Genomic DNA, 15,365 nt, shown 5'->3' on the forward strand with positions numbered 1-15,365 from the left:
AGATTATGATATATCTCTCCCTCCTGCGTTCCAACGAGTACAAGTCAAGTGCTCCTAGGTTGAGGGACTGATTACCTCATCTTCTGTACATAGTTCTACTATCTTCAAGTTATGTCCTGGAATTTGTATTGATAAAGCCACTGTATGGCGAAACGTCTACAATAAAGATACCCAGATGTTGCATATGTGTCTTAATTTCAAGACAGATGTGGCAGAGTTGCATTAGGGTCGCCCTGGTCTGGGTGGAGGCCGGTGACCCTCCATGCACTTGTACCATAATACTGTCCCATATACTGCATCATTTCCTTCTACAATGCTTCCACCTCCAAGAACATGCTGGAAAAAATGACCTAGCCCTTATTTTCACTAAAACTAAAATTTTTAATTGCGCCTGGTCACGGACCGGGCCGCGGGGGCGTTGACCCCGAACCTTCTCCAGACATATTCTAGATATTTTAAACAAAATTTAACTAAGTTTACCAGTGAAAGTTTCGTCAGCCAAGGAAAAAAAAAGTATATATTGTATGAACTTATTGTTAGTAACGAATAAGGAAGCAATTTTTACACAATACACAAATAACTCTCACACAGGAGAATGAAACTTATTACGACGTTTCGGTCCGACTTGGCCCATTAACTAATCACAGAAACGCGAAGGGAAGGACGCCAGTATATACAAAAGGGGGCGGCCATTATGTATACCACATTGTAAGGTTACTTTCATCCAATACTTTATATTCGCCAACAGGTCTACAGTTTATTTATACCATTGAATTTTTACCCCAGATACAAATTTCTGCAGATCTTTAGTAGCTATTTAAATATTTACATTTTCCCCAGAATGCTATTCCGACGTCTATTAATACCCAGGTACCATTTTTTTTTCTACTAATAGGTGAAAAGGGGCAGTGGGTCTATGAAAGCTCTCTTCGCTCGGAGATCGAACTCAAGACCTTTCGGCTGTGCGCCAAATACGCTATAAAAGAGATGGAAGTTACCCATGGGGGAGTCTTTAATACCCGGCAGCCGGCTGGTTTAATACAGCGATGCCATATCAAAGGTGATGCATAAACTATTTCTCACATCTCCATCAGGACATTTATTATTTTGCTTTGCAGTCATGTTATTTTCCTGGCAGGTCAGATAAACATGCATCACCTTTCTGATATTATAATAACCGTCTTCACTGGCATTGTAAATTTGGCATATGCGCTGCGCAGTGCTGCCATATAATGTGCAACACTTTTGTTGCGCTGATGCCACTTCTACCGATTAACGAATAATTATATAATTGTGTCGGCGTATACCAGGTAGCTTTTAAAAATACACAAATCCCGCATTTTTGTATAAAGTGGTGAGACACTTAACTGCACAGTTTAGCTATTAATCAAGTAACTACTGTGAGGGTGTGAAGTTACATATGGCACATTTAATAAACTTTAAAGATTTCTGATAGCAAATGGGTTAGGCCTAAAGTTTTAGCATGTCGAGTTTAGGGCCTGAATAAATATCAGGTAGTCTTTAGTGTATACAGAGCAAATATGTATCGCTTGATGTATACAGACTCGACCCCTGCAACCACAGTTGAGTACATACATGCACCTTTCGGAGTAGACATGTACCACTCGGTATATAGACATGCACCACTCGGTATACAGGCATGCACCACTCGGTATATACACATGCACCAATTGTTATATAGACATGCACTACTCGGTATACAGACATGCACCACTCGGTATATACATATACCCTCTAAAAAAGTTTCAGGTCATCGCAGCATCATAACGGCAACATTCACGGCAGTGTTCCCAAGACAAAAACTTCAGACTTACACTGGTGCCACACCAGTGGACTACCACAAGTAATAACAATTTAATATTAATCATGGCTAACAACTCGTGCCGGGGTTGCTTGGCAACTCTAGGTACATTTTGGATCAATCAAACCATCCGAGAGTTGTCAACGTGCGCTTATATTCGAGTTTATTTTAACAGACAAAGCTTGGAATTTGGAATACCAGTAGGAAAGTAACATCTCTGTCCTATCTTATTATTATGCATCGCATGGGGGGAAGAAGCAGGCAGAATAGTACAGAAGAGGCAAAGAAATAGAGCTCCATGTCTTCCATAACATTTGAGGGAGAGCACGGGTGGGTTGGGCAGCCTGGACCTGACTCACACCATGGGAGTCTCCAACACATCCTTAACTTCATTTTTTACGCCATTCTGTTTCTGAACGATGAGTGTAAACCGACAAATACTAGTGAATTCTTCTTAGGTTATGGTAGGTCAAGTTACGTAAACCTATGAAGTACATTTGTAACCAAAATTAAATAAAAACCCAGCGGCATCACACCTGGCAACAGCATGGCTGTGCATCAGCACTATGCTGTTCTATCTTCAAGAGTATTTGTGCTGCAGGAACCTTAGTTATCTTCATTTTATTACATCAATTTCTTTACTCTTCCTTTTAAAGTTAGGTTAACCAAGGTTACAGACATCTAAAATTATATTTAAAACAGTCAATGTTCAAAATCTAAACGTTTATTACTGGTGGTGGGAGAATCAAGATGGAGGGAGATTAAAAGTTCTATTTTCTACACACCCCACTGCCTGACGTGTCATGTCTTCCACTGTCCAGTAATTATTCTTCACTGGACAGATGAAATAACTGCTTGGCGAAACGTCTCCGTGTGTTTCATTCATCTACTTACTGGTCTTGGGTATCATTAATATAATCACACCACTTTCTGTATTCTTTTATCCTCAATTTCTTTTAGCTGTCCCGTTGCTCAGTTGATAGCGCGCTCAGCTCACAAACTGAAGTGTTCGTGGTTCAATCCCCGGCACGGGTGGAAACGCTGAGCGTGAGGATGTTTCCTTACACCTGCTGCACATGTTCACCTAGCAGTACGCAGGTACCTGGGTATTAGCATCCTGGGGAATAAGATTCAAGAATCCCAATGGAATTAATACAATCCTCGATGACGCACTGACTTTATTGGGTTATCCTGGGTGACTAACCTTCCGGGTTAAAAATCCAAACAAATCTTATCTTAATAATATTTATTTTGATCTTACACCATCAAATTAAACAAATTACCTGATTTTTTTCATTATATATATATATATATATATATATATATATATATATATATATATATATATATATATATATATATATATATATGAATGACCCACATCGGTTTAGCGCCTAACATAGCAAACTAGTGCAAATTTCATAGCGACCAGTTTATTGGTTTCCAAAATACTCTCTCTGGGGCGGGCCCAGGAGCTGTGAATTGACCCTTGCATCCACATATAGGCGAGTGCATATAAGTACACGCCTTGACGGATCCCAGAACCCTACGGACATAACACGCCAAGCTTTGCTTCATTTCATTTTCAGTTTGAGTCCAAGCTCCTGGGCATATTGAGTGTTAATCCACAGGTCCTGACTCAAACTACAGGTGCTGTTTTCCTTGATTGTGTTCAGCTTACGTTCTTGGGCCTCTCGGGAAAGTTTATAGTTCCTTTTTCTCCTGAAGCTGAGCTTTAGTGTTTCGCGGTAAAGTTGCTAGTCCTATCGAGTGCATTGAGGTACAAGGCGCTGGGGTTATGTGATACAGCAACAGAAAAGTGTCATAATAAAGATAAAGCGAACCTGTAAAGATCATGAAGCACCTGGTGAAGTTTTATTTGCAAAGCATCACAAAGCATCACTGGTCTCAGACCGGGCCGCGGGGGCGTTGACCCCCGGAACTCTCTCCAGGTAAACTCTCTCTCTCCAGGTAAACCACTGTCACCTCGATACTATCATGGCCAATTCATTTTCATATATATATTACAAAAAACAATTAACACTATCCAAAATGCTTTCCACATTCCCCAACCTATATTCATAATTCGTTCCATGTTATCGGCCATAGTATCAACAATTTAGAGTGGGAAAATATCTCCACCATTTATGCCGAGAGGGAAGTTGGGTTTTAGTGAGACAAGCTCTCTGTGGAGAGAATGGCACCTTTCCCAGGGAGAAGCCCCTACCAGTAAGCACAGACCACTCCAACCCCACCACTGTTGTACAGTCACCCAGCATCGGGGAGGGGGAGTGACGTAGGTAAAGGCTTTAGAAAACGGTCTAGATAGAGGATGGGAAAAGCAAATTACGTAACTGCGAGGGTAGTGTCAGGCAGTGGTATTATATTTATGATGAAGCTCTATATCCGTAGGGGTTACTGCACAGTGGGACGCAAGCAGGCTTAATACAAGGAGAGGGCAGGCCAAATTCTTTGGATTAAGAGCCACTCACCGGTATCAAGAAACATCACTTGAGCGGCAGCGGGGTAGACAGACAAGGAGGCTGCTGAAAGTTGACAACTATCTTTAAATGTTATACTGTATAAACTTTTATGAAGTGTACAAACAATCGTATGATTAAGATCCGCACCAGGAGAAATTTATCCATTTTTTTCTGACAAAATAAAACCATCCTTGAACCATGTATATGGGAAGGTCCCTCCCTCCTAACACCAACTGTTATGTGCAACTCTTGGGTATCTTTATTGTGGAAACGTTTCGCCACAGTGGCTTCATCAGTCCGTACGTAGGAGAAACTTGAAGAACAGGAGGAGAATGAGGTAATCAGTCCCTCAACCTTGAGTCGATGTGATGAATGGTTTGAAAAACCGACAAGTTGAAGATTGAGACATGCAGCATATGGGAATCTTTATTCAGGAAACGTTTCGCCACACAGTGGCTTCATCAGTCCAATACAAAGAGGAAGGCGTAAGGAGAGGAGGAGAATGAGGTAATCAGTCCCTCAACCTGGAGTCGATGTGTTCAGTCCATCACATTCTACAAGATTGATGGACTGAACACATCGACTCCAGGTTGAGGGACTGATTACCTCATTCTCCTCCTTCCTCTTTGTATTGGACTGATGAAGCCACTGTGTGGCGAAACGTTTCCTGAATAAAGATTCCCATATGCTGCATAAGTGTCTCAATCTTCAACTTGAGTCGATGTGTTCAATCCATCAATCTTGAATAGAATGCGGCATATGAGCGGAGAGGCAGCTTATAAACCGTATGGCAGGAGAGGTGCAGCAGTCATAGGTCGTGTCACATTTGTTCAATGTGGAAGTAGGTCGTGCCCAAGAATTTGGCAAGCGAAGAATTCCTAAGTATTAAGATCCCAAGAAGTTGCAGTGTCTGACAGATTTGTAGATGAATGGTTCAGAGAACCGACATGTTGATAAATTAGACAACCTGAACAACGCCTGTGTACAACACCGAAATTCCACCAGTCATCTCATGAAATTCAGGGACGCCCAATTAGTGATCAAAGAAACTAATTTCCGCAGACGCAAGTGCCTAGAATCAGCACTGATCGCTGTTTCGAATACAATTAAACAAAACAACGGCAGCTTCACCATCTCTGAAGTCTTAGCAAGAATCCTCCTGAAAACAGTAAACCCTGCCATCACATAGTCTCTCCTGTTATACTACACAAAGCACATTACAGAGAGTGAACAAAACAGGCTGCCTCTATCCAGTCTATATCTGTCCAACCTATTTTTATGTTACCCAAGTAATAGCTTTTATATCCTTTTATTCATGTACGAATTGTTCTACCATATTGTATTACTACTACTACAACTTTATCACTACTACTACTACCACTACCACTAGTACCGCACCTCACTCTGAGCCTATATACCCTCTGTGTCCTTGTATTGTTTGTAAGGGCTCGATAAAGCTCCTGGAGAGCGAAACGTTGCCACTATAAAATGTCACATTAGTTGCACTTATGTACTTGTAGTAAATAAAGATAATTATTATTATTGGTTAACCTTCTGTTGTTAATAACCCAGGATAAACCCTTATATGTCAGCTTTATATATACCGCAAATGATACCAAGAGGTTAGGTGTGCTACCTACCTCTTAGATCCTCTTATTTCACATTCTTTGATTGTCTCCTTTCAATTGGCATGTTCATATTATTACCGATTGCGAAAAGGATTTGAGAATTCTGGTTAGCAGTAAGCTAAAACCAAGACAGTGCACAACTGTTCGCAATAAAGCTAACAGAATCCTAGGCTTCATATCAAGAAGCAAAAATAATAGGGGTCCTCAGGTTGTTCTTCAACTATATATCCTCGGTTAGGCCTCATTTAGATTATGCTTCACAATTTTGGTCACCGTATTAAAGAATGGATATAAATGCTCTGGAAAACGTACAAAGGAGGATGACAAAGTTGATCCCATGTATCAGAAATCTTCCCTCTGAGGATAAACTGAGGGCCCTGAATCTACACTCTCTAGACAGGCGTAGAATTAGGAGGGATATGACTGAGGTGTATAAATGAAAGACAGGAATAAAGGGGATGTAACAGCGTGCTAAAAATACTAGCCAAGACAGGACTCGCAGCAATGGTTTTAAGTTGGAAAAACTCTGATTCAGGAAAGATATAGGAAAGCACTGGTTTGGTAACAGTTGTGGATGAATGGAACAAACTCCCGAGTACCGTTATAGAAGCTAAAACGTTGTGGTTTTAAAAATAGATAAATACACGAGTGGGCGTGAGATGAACCTGACTAACTTGTGCTACTAGGTCTGACGCCGTGCTCCTTCCTTAAGTGAAAGTGACCTGACCTGACTAGGTTGGGTGCCGGTAGGAGACTTGGACCTGCCTCGCATGGGCCAGTAGGCCTGTTGCAGTGTTCCTTCTTATGTTATATATTCTTATTAATATCTTGCATTTGTCTGCTACGAATTCTATTTGCCACTTAGTTTACCAGTGTTTGTTGTTCTAATATTAAACTAATGGGGGATAGCTAAACCCGTATATTATACAGCGCTTGGAGACCATTATGCCTTTATTCAGAGTAAAAATTCTGCATTTTTTGTTACAATGGTCTTAAGGTATCACATAAGGGCATATAAAAAGTACATTATGTAGATTTAACCTAAGATAACCCATCAAACGTGACTTGACTCTAGATAACTCAATAGACAAAAGTGTGATTTATTTCTTTGCAAGGGAAGATAGACCCAGTTCTTTGAATCAAGAGCCAATCATCAACGTCAAGGCAACTCCGGCAAGCCTAATCCACTTCCTTGCATTGAAGATTCAGCTAAACCCTTAAGGATTTGGCGGCGCCTGGGTAATGGAGTAATCTGCTTGATGCGAGGAAGCTGCGGGCGGCTACATTTTCACCAGCATCAAGGGCACCCCTCCCCATTTATAATTTTATTCAAGAAATTTTCGAGGCCTTAATATGCAGCTCTCCGGTTTCTATTTCTTGCCAAACGAGTCAACAGTTTTACACAGGATTGCGCGAGTATACAGATGCATTATTTAACAAGGTTAAAAGTACACAGCAGGAAGCCTGTGGCTTGGTTGTGTTCCTGTACGAGACAAGACTGGGACAGTCACTCAGTCATTCACACTTAACCATAGCATCTTAAGTAACGGTAGATAAAAATTAATACTTCTAATAAGTAAATTTATTTCAAAGTTGTCATCATTACACTTGCAATTAAATTATCTTACCTACACATTTTCCAATACCACTACCGTAAACGTTATGCACCACTTTAATACTTTTTTTTACAAATAAGAAGCGAAGAAAATACTCGTTAAACTCATAATACGTATAATCCAGGCATAAAAGCCTAATCAACAGTCAAGTTCCTAAAAGAAGGATTCAAATAACGCAGAAGAGCAACAACCTCCCGCTCCACTAGCTGGAAGGCAACTGAGTTGAAGTGCAGCTGGCTAGAGTTTGTGAGCCAGTGTGAGGTTGAGTGGTATGGCTGCCCCGCCCCCATCCCCACACAACAACACACACTAGTTGTCGTACTCGTCCCGTTTATCTCAAGAGTTTGTTTTGCATCGTGACGTCATACACTAAGCGTTCCCTGATCCAAGTGTTTCCAGATTCGGAAATGCGCTTAAAAACTTTCAAAATAAAATTAAAATACTAGATAAATTAAAGTACAGAGTATTTGCACCACTCAAGATAGTACACAAAACTGACCTTGTAAGATGTTCGGATTTTTAACCCCGGAGGGTTAGCCACCCAGGATAACCCAAGAAAGGCAGTGCGTCATCAAGGACTGTCTTGTCTTATTTCCACTGAGGTCCTCAATCTTGTCCCCCAGGATGCGACCCACACCAGTCGACTAACACCCGGGTGCCTATTTGCTGCTAGGTGAACATGACAACAGGTGTAAGGAAACGCGTCGAAATGTTTCCATCCCGCCGGGAATCGAACCCAGGCCCTCGGGGTATAGGTACACTAATAGTTACATAAATTATCATTCAAATTATCAAGGTGGCCTGGTGGCCTGGTGGTTAACGCTCTCGCTTCACACGGTGAGGGCCTGGGTTCGATTCCCAGCCAGAGTAGAAACATTGGACGTGTTTCTTTCCACCTGTTGTCTATGTTCCCCATCAGTAAAATGGGTACCTGGGTGTTAGTCGACTGGTGTGGGTCGCATCCTGGGACACTGACCTAAGGAGGCCTGGTCACAGACCGGGCCGCGGGGGCGTTGACCCCCGGAACTCTCTCCAGATAAACTCCAGATATATACAGATTACCTAGGATAACCCAAAAATGTTTAAGTAACTTATATCCATTGTGGTCCTTGGCTACTAGTCCAGTTTTGACGTCGACCCACACATATTTGGAATGGTACCAGAATTTCTTAATTTAACACCATTTACATACATTACACTAAAATACCTCACTTCTACGTCCTTAACTTTTCCTCCCAGACAAATACATGTATATCATGTTACACTTGCAGTAGGTGGTTCCAGTTTCCCGGGAAGCCACAGACTCTGGTAGGCTGGATTTAACTAATTACTTGTGGGTAAGTCCCTACCCCCTCTCTTATATACACTGGTTCCCTCACCTTCGTGTGTTAGTGACTTGTAAATGATCCATGAAGGACCGAAACGTTGTCATAAGCTTCTCTCTCCTATGTGCGGGTCATTTGTATATTGTTCCAGTCACGGTATTGTACCTTTTTCTTAATTTTATTTAAGCGCAGATACACATAAGTACAATTATCATACATAGTGTAAATTACCTAGGATAACCCATTAAGGCCCTTGAATTTCCATCGAAAGAGGGATATCTATACCGCAGTGCTTCTCTGTTCTTATGTTTCTATGTGACAACTTAAGAATGACTTCCGTTTGGCCATAAACTTTCCAACATAGGTGTATCTCAAAGGAATGCTCTGATTGGAACGAAGTAGTGTAGGTGTTGATTTACTAATTTTATGAACCAAATTGTGACAGGTTTCAGTTTCTTACATAGAAAAAGGTTTGGACGGTTACTGGCCAATATAGCTGCAAGTTTGCCAATCTCATTCTTAAGGATATTGTGATATTTACCCTGCGATAACATGAGAATGCATCTTCCGAACGGCTTCAAACTTGAAAAGCTGATACATCGGTTCAGCTTTAGGCTGTGATGGCACAAATTTGTAAATTTTTTAACAATATATTTTATGAAGGTGAGGATTATCAGTAGAAAGCTACTTATGGTTCTACATGATCATACTTTTTAAAGGGGTGGACCGGTAACCAGCGGAAGGCCTCGGTCAGATGACCAAAAGCTCCAAAGGCGGGTCATCTGGCTAAGACCCGCATCAGAAAACATTTGTCCTGTTTCCTGACGAACCTTACCTAACCTATCAGTCTAGACAATATACAGAGAATGGCTCTTCTGATCAACCTCAAACTTTTAACTTTGGTGTATTCTGCTTTAAAGTTCACATTATGGGATTCTCTTAAGTCAATTTCATTGAACAAACAGGGATAATGGTTTCTGTGCAGTAACTACAGAATTCCAGTTCTGATTGGATACAAACTATCATTTCTGGTTTATTTGATGTTTATAAAGGTTTGGAATGGTTTTTGGGAGTTTCATGTAGGTGACAATTTGCTAAATTTATTGAACAAGTTGGGATGTTGGTTTGTGTGCAGTAACTGTGGAATGCTACTCGTCTAAACTTCAATCTTTTAAGTGCTGAACATTTTACTAAAAGCTATGTCGACAATGTTACTAGGCTGTGTAAATCCTAGTTTGTCGGTTTTATTAAACAATTTGAAATACTGATTTGCAAGCAATAGAATAATGCCTCTTGTAATTCATCGCCCTGAAAATTTCAACACTAGTATATCTTATGTAGTCCATGTTAAGTCATGGCAGCCATGCCCGTGCCTCCGGAGGGCGCTAAGCTGCAGCCATGCCCGTGCCTCCGGAGGGCGCTAAGCTGCAGCCCCTGTGGAAAATACTGTATATATTTTCCAGAAATTCAGTATTTATATGTAAATAGATGGCCATACTGTATTTAATAATATTTGTCATAGAAAACGGAAAGCCTGCGTCTGCGCAGACGAGACTCGCCATCTTGGTTTTGAATTTTGTACAAACGTTGGTATAATGGGAAGAATTTTTCGTGCTCTAGAGGTTAAAATTGTGTTGACACCTCTCAAATAGGAGGCGAAATTGGTGGATGTGCATTCCTGCATAACTTGAGATATCAGACGACTGGACAAGACAGCTCCAGGAACCTCAGATAAGCTCTCTAGATTTGTGTGTAATTCTGGCCAGCATTTTCTTCATAGATTTAGTTAGAGTGAGGTTTTCTGAGTATGATACACATTAATCTCCAGTCAAATTGGTGAGTGATATTAAGATATATTTTCCTTCTGTTATGTAATTGTGTATATATATAACCATTTATTATTTTTAATATACAGTCCACAAATTTATATATTTACTAGCATTCCTGGTGATGTATTTTTCATTTGATAATTAATATGTCCAGAGCAACTTGTGGATATGACAGTGGTAGGTATCGAAGGGGGACATTTTTGCGACCTAGGTGTCCCAAATTCCTACTTGTCTATGTAACTCTGATAAATAATAATTATCTTTCTTATCATTTACTGTTATGTACATAATGAGTTACATTCAGATAAATGCAATTTCCACAGCCCCCGTGCCTCCGGGAGGTGCTAAGCTACAGCTCCTGTGCCTCTGGAGGTCATTAAGCTACAGCTCCTGAACCCTTTTACGGCGTTAAGCTGCAAGTGATAAGCTTCTTGAGAATATCGCCAGCTCCTGGACCTATTCAGAGAGTTTATAGATTCAAAGTCTCAGAAGTGTTAAGATACAATTCTGTGTCTTGAAGGTGTTGAGGTACAGCTGCTGGGACTGCTGCATGGGTTGAAGTACAAGGAGCTGCGGGTTACTGTGATACTCAAGTGGTGACCCCACTGACTCCGTTTTATGTGCACTATTTAGCAAGAAGCTGCAGTGACATGTTTCGTCTCTAATTACTGTTATGACCTGCATGTTTATGTACGGCGAGTAGGCCAGATGCAGTGTTCCTCCAGTCTGATGTTCTTATGTACGGCGAGTAGGCCTGCTGCAGTGTTCCAGTCTTATGTTCTTATGAGCAGCATTAAGTAAAGTCTTAAGCATCAATTCTGAATCCGAGGAGCTAGTTTTCTTCACTGACTTAGAGAAGGTAAAGCAAGAACACATCGACAATACCTAAAACTTACATTATTATTTTAAAAGAGGCACCACACCTGGAATGAAGACAGAGAACATTTTAGGTGCTCGCACTGAACACCAAAATGTTCCTCTTATGGTAACTTGCACAAATAATTCAACATATAACGAAGCTAGAATCCTTAAGCATATACCTAGTTACAAATACAACTAAATAGAACGAATGAGTCTTAAACCCATGGCAAGCGAGTCTCAAAACTCACAGGCCTGTGTGTGAATCACCCTTCTCTGATTTGGATGGAAATAAAAGGTATAAAATACCAATAAAGGCTCACATTATACTGCTTAAGTGTTTATATTTCCTTCTCTGATTTGTTTGTTATTGTGTCATATGATTTCGCAAATCAAAATAGAACCAACAAATGCAATTCCTAACGACTATGGAAGTGAGAGTGCTGGTATCATCTCAACGGCAACTAAATGCCATACCAGCAACATTTTTGTAGCAATGTTCAAGATCATCAGAATACATGAAACTTATTTAACTATTCTGTAAAATCACGTATATGATCATGATGAAAAAAAAAAAAAACTAAAATCTTAGGACTGACAACAAGACTGATGCATAATACTCTCTGCAATAATGTTCCAGAGATACCATTTTCTGTCAGATAATGCCGAGTAAATTTAATGTAAAAGTAACTATTCCTTAAATTGTAAACTATGATCAGCAAAACTAAGAAACAATCCATATAGAGTGTTGTGGAAATACGGTGTTGTGCGAGTTTGCTGTACGAGAGTATTTCCACGGAGTGGAACCAGGATTGCCAACACAACTGCATACACTCCAACGCGACGATTTTATTTCTTTAGGTGCAAATAAATTTTAAACGCTTACCATTTAGTATTTCAACAATTGTTGTATCATTAGATAAAACTTATGTATAAATTTTTAACAATACACTCATGGAAAGCCCAGAACAGTAATGTGTAGCTCACATTCCTGCGTAGAAGCGAAACATCTAAACAATTTTCCAATTTCTGCTTTTGTGTTTATTGTTTACAGCCATTTGCCATTTTTCAAGGCACATTACCTAATGTCCATTCTACAATAAAGAGACCAGAAATGCACCGCATAATATAAAACAGGTCTTACTAACAATAAACATTGTAGATGAATGGTTCGGAGAACCGACATGTTGATAAATTAGACACATGTGCAACTCTTGGGTTGCACATGTGTCTAATTTATCAACAATAAACATTACTGAGGTTATAGTTATACTGTTGTTTTTATATTATAACCGAAACTAAGTTTTCTTTTTTGACATCCAATTTAATTTCTGTTTTGTGAATAAAGCACCGCGAATATTTTATTTTCCCAGGACTAGACCTTTACATTTACATATTTCATAAACTTCAACACAGCCGATTATTTACATACGCAAATTCATTTTTTTAAATTGACAGCACATGTTTGTAAAAGTGAAGGAATTAAAGGATGTCTGGTGAATAATGACAGTGTAGGTTGCTGAGAATACCATAAAAAGGTCATGGCAGGTCAAAAACGAGAAAATAAAACATAATAAGTAAGACAAACTGGAGCTGGAGGTATGTGAACAGTTACCAGTCAAGGATATTTGTCGCATTATCTTAGTGTGTAGGCTACTAGCAAAGAGGGAAGATCTAGAAAAGCACTAGTTGGTTAATAGAGTTGTGGAACAAACTCCAGAGTAGCTTCACTGAGGCAAGAACCTTGGGTGGTTTTAAAAATAGGTGGACAGGTACACGAGTGGGTGTGGGTAGGTGTGAATTAGACCTGCCTAGTGTGGGCCTGATGCAGTACTTCCTCTCTTATTTTCTTGTAACTGTAAGGGTTATGTTGCTTCAAGGACCATCTGGATGCTTTCAAAATCCCTGAAGATCCGACCAACCATACGAGTGTTATAGTCAACACTATAAATTAACCCACATGGAGAAAATAGAACACATCTGCTGATGCTTTTGAACACTGACCAAAACACCGCAAAAAAAATCAAAGACATCACGTTTTAAGCTTAAAAAAATAGGATTTTTTTTATTATTTTTCAAAATGAAGCATATGGTAACTTTATTACCTGATTTAGTCCACGTGTTAAGCTATTTTAAGGATGTTTTAGCCACATTATCGTAATTACTTGGTGTCAAAGATAAACATTATTACTGCAAGAACCCCAATGGAAATAAGTCACCGAGGTCTTTTGGGCTGTCCTGCTGGGTAAGTTACCCATATGTTACTAGGATACTTTTTGTACCTGTATTTGTGTGTACCTTTATCTAAGTAAACTTCTGGAGGAGCGCTCAACCCGTTAGAGATTATACAGTGTCTGGCAAAACGGGAGACATCCATGCTTGATCCAAGGAAGGAGAAGCCAAAGTCCCTCACCAGCCTGAAGGAACCTTCCCTCGTTAAGAGACAAGAGCAGAAAGATCATTGTAACATTTCAATCCAATAGGTGCAGCGAGGGAAGCAGGGCCGCCAACTGCACCGTTCTCCTTCATCCAATCGATGTCATCCAAAGGCATTTCTTCCATTTTTATGCCAATTTGTTCCATTTCACAAATTATGACTTGTTTCAGGTGCCACAGTGATGTTCTATGTTCACTGCTCCTGAGATGGTGTATCGCGTCTAATTTAGTATAACATTTAAACACGTTTTTCGGGTACAAAGATCAATTGCCATATGAAGAACAATATTTTTTTGCATTAAATACAGAGGGCGGCCTATCTTATCGCTATGATATATACATCTAAGAACATATGAAGACTTGTGTAGGCCTACTGGCTCATACTACGCAGTTCTTTCTTAAACCTAACTTTTCTAACTCATTTGTCCAGCCTATTTTTAAAACTACCAATTAATAAGAATTACTAATTAAAAGATGTAATTGCCAATATCTAAAGAAATTATATTTATAAATTGCATTGTTTTTGCTTGCATTTGTAGACCTAACACTAAATACATAGTACGTATTAATATCAATGTTATTATTTAAGAAATATTTTATAATTCATAATAATTGGTATTAATGTTGCAAACATGTATAAAACAAGACTAACAAAGAATAACCTGAAAATAAAGATTTAAAAAAACTTTAAGATATAAATGGCGAGAATAACAAGTAGACTCCAATTACTTCAATAACTGGCACCATAAAAACCATGACTCAGACCCAAAAATGTAAAAAATAAAAATACCCAAAATTATGCACTGAAACCTTGGCCAGAGCGCATGTGCAAGACGCCATAGTAGACAAGCACCAGTCTCACAATTTAGCCCAATTTCTCATCTCTCCTCCACTATTTGCCGGATATATTAACTTACAGCCATACTAGGATGTACAATGCACAATATACATCAAACACAGCCGGTGACTCGCCATAGTACTCACATAAAAGACAGAAGAGGAGACGACACACTCCACGCTGGGCTGACACTCACTCCACTATTTACATGGAGGACACGTCACGTGACCTCGCGCTGCTCGCTGATTGGTCCACTCGCAGCTCTGACCTCCACTGGTTGACCAATGTTCTGCAACAATTTTTTTTAGGCCTTGTTTCTCAAATTTGTTTGAGTGTGCTAAATGATACTGGTACATAACATGACTAAACTATCACTAATATATATTTTACTGGTCAATAATTAGTCTAGAAATACTTTCTCAGCTTTATTACTTGATAATTTTTTATTAGATTATATATGTTTTAGTTAGATTTTTCTATATAAAAATATAATTAAATTATTTTTTCTACAATTCTTTGGTTGCTTATTT

At 39.5% G+C, this 15,365-nt stretch overlaps 1 protein-coding gene across 2 annotated transcripts in view; it reads right to left on the bottom strand.

Annotated features, from left to right (window-relative positions):
• Nucleotides 1-15,103, bottom strand: part of LOC128698541 (activating transcription factor 7-interacting protein 1) — a 109,017-nt gene extending 93,914 nt beyond the window's left edge. The window contains exon 1 of one of the 2 annotated variants that reach the window (XM_053790812.2): nt 14,982-15,103. The gene's annotated coding sequence lies outside the window, so the exon portion shown is untranslated. Of the gene's footprint in view, nt 1-7,561; nt 7,773-14,981 lie in introns of those variants that run through there. The other variant, XM_053790814.2, reaches the window with a different exon arrangement.
• Between the last annotated feature and the right edge of the window lie 262 nt (nt 15,104-15,365).

This window comes from Cherax quadricarinatus, chromosome 88 (assembly GCF_038502225.1).
Source record: "Cherax quadricarinatus isolate ZL_2023a chromosome 88, ASM3850222v1, whole genome shotgun sequence".
Taxonomy (NCBI): domain Eukaryota; kingdom Metazoa; phylum Arthropoda; class Malacostraca; order Decapoda; family Parastacidae; genus Cherax; species Cherax quadricarinatus.